Below are 2500 nucleotides of genomic sequence, written 5' to 3' on the forward strand. Positions count from 1 at the left end.
ACGAACCACGAGACGGGCGGCTGCAGCAGCGGGCGGCCTGCAGCTCCCAGCACTCTCAATCGATCAACCATCGAGTCGGGTCAGCGTGTCAAACCGGCGAGCTCCACGGTCAGGCCGGCGGCGCACCAGCACCGGACCTCCGCGGCTCCCTTCACTCTTTCCACTGCCAGCCAACCGAGAGACGGACCCAATGCGGACGTGCAGAGCTTAGGCAGACCCCCCACTGGAGGCTCAACACTTCGTGGCAGCTCCGTGTCCCAGAGACCAGGAGGGTTGGCACACACACACAGTGTGAACCACCGACAGCCATTCTGGGACCGGTGACAGCCGTGCTGGCCCCACTGCCACGACACAGACGGACGCCAGGCCGCGCTCCCCGGCGGGGGGATGGCGTCGAGCCTGACGAACGGAATGTGCAGGGTGGGGGGGAAAGGCCAAGCGCTCCGACGCCGGAGGGCTCCGGAGTCTGAACTTAGGGGGACAAAGAGGACGGGTCCTCTGCGACACCCCAGCCGCGCTCTCGCCAGCCAAGGCGAGTGCGATTGATTGCCAAACGACCCTCAGACAGGCGTGGCCCCGGGAAGAACCCGGGGCCGCAAAGTGCGTTCAAAGTGTCGATGATCAATGTGTCCTGCAATTCACATTAATTCTCGCAGCTAGCTGCGTTCGTCATCGACGCACGAGCCGAGTGATCCACCGTCAAGAGTTGTCTGAGTTTGTTTTAGGTCTCTCCCTCGCCAGAGGAAAGCGACCCGGACCGCACATACGCTCCCCACCTTGAGCTACAGCCACCTGCACGCCGGCGTGCGGGCGGAGCAGGGTGGCGTGAAGCGATGGGGAGCACCATCCTGGTGCGGCCCGCAGAAACATACGTCTATTGGGGGGAGGAGGACAGGGCGCCCAAGAGGCGATGCGTGCCCCAACGCACCGCAGCGACGGAGGCAGGATCACCGCCACCATGTCGCCCGCCTAGTATCACGAGGCGTGCAGCAGCTTTGCCCTAGGAAAAGCAGAGGCGGGAACGGGCACCGGCCATCGGTTCGGCAGCGTCACTGACGCGTGCACGTGGCGGCGTGTCGGCGAGCGGACTTCCTGCGAGGAGGCGGGGGCGGCACTCGCCCGAGCAGACGCCCGCCCGGCCCAGCCACCGCCGAGGTGGACTGGGAGTCGCGGCAACGGCTCGTCATACTCGTTCCCACACTCACAGCGCAGCTTGCCCGCAAGCCACCGACCACCGATCGACGCCAGGCGCCCCGACCGAGAGCGGGATCGCTCGTTCGCCCTGCTGGCAGTTCGCTGGGGATCACTACTGCACGGAGCTCGGAGACCGACGGGCGGCAACTCGAGAGTCTTTAAACCACCACCCCCATCCCGCAAGTGCAAAGAGGCTGTATACGCACAGACGGGTGAGGGGAATAGGTACCCCGTCGGGTTTGAAGGGAGCGTGACTAGATAGCAACGATGTAAACCCAGCCGATTTGGGAGCGAAAGACCGGCGCCTGCATCACCGGCTTCGTTTCCCGTGGCTGGAGAGTACACCGAAACCCTCCGTCTGTCGCGAGCTCCCGACGACGCGGTGCCGCCAAGCAGCAGGGCCGGACCTGGTGTGGCTCCCCTCGTCGATCACAGACCGGTCGGCACTACTGACGAGACGGTGGAACGGGCTTCGCCCCTTGTGACGAAGGGTGATGCGAACCCGCCCGCCCGCGTGCGTTCGGGGTGGACTCGGCAAACGGAGATTTGAAATCGGAAAGTGTCCTCCTGCCCCGCGCAGGTAGGCGCCCAACAGTTGTGGGGGGTTTGGCGGTGACCACGGCTGCAGGGCCTGCTACCCCGACGAGCTCTCCTGCTGGCCCCGAAACCACCCTCGCGAGACAAGTTGAAACGGAAACGGGCGTACCCCCAAGCCGACGATCCTTTCTTATTTGTTACTTTTTTTTTCACTTGCTCGAGTTGTGGCGATTTGGCGGTGACCACGGCTGCAGGGCCTGCTACCCCGACGAGCTCTCCTGCTGGCCCCGAAACCACCCTCGCGAGACAAGTTGAAACGGAAACGGGCGTACCCCCAAGCCGACAGAGATCCTTTCTTATTTGTTACTTTTTTTTTTCACTTGCTCGAGTTGTGGGGGTTTGGCGGTGACCACGGCTGCAGGGCCTGCTACCCCGACGAGCTCTCCTGCTGGCCCCGAAACCACCCTCGCGAGACAAGTTGAAACGGAAACGGGCGTACCCCCAAGCCGACGATCCTTTCTTATTTGTTACTTTTTTTTTTCACTTGCTCGAGTTGTGGGGGTTTGGCGGTGACCACGGCTGCAGGGCCTGCTACCCCGACGAGCTCTCCTGCTGGCCCCGAAACCACCCTCGCGAGACAAGTTGAAACGGAAACGGGCGTACCCCCAAGCCGACGATCCTTTCTTATTTGTTACTTTTTTTTTCACTTGCTCGAGTTGTGGGGGTTTGGCGGTGACCACGGCTGCAGGGCCTGCTACCCCGACGAGCT

General features: G+C 63.0%; 1 non-coding gene across 1 annotated transcript; it reads right to left on the reverse strand.

Moving 5' to 3' along the window:
• Window positions 1-554: 554 nt before the first annotated feature.
• On the reverse strand, window positions 555-708 carry LOC140475389 (5.8S ribosomal RNA). The gene has a single exon (XR_011959929.1). It is a non-coding gene; the product is annotated as a 5.8S ribosomal RNA (ribosomal RNA).
• Between the last annotated feature and the right edge of the window lie 1792 nt (window positions 709-2500).

This window comes from Chiloscyllium punctatum, unplaced genomic scaffold (assembly GCF_047496795.1).
Source record: "Chiloscyllium punctatum isolate Juve2018m unplaced genomic scaffold, sChiPun1.3 scaffold_1608, whole genome shotgun sequence".
NCBI lineage: Eukaryota > Metazoa > Chordata > Chondrichthyes > Orectolobiformes > Hemiscylliidae > Chiloscyllium > Chiloscyllium punctatum.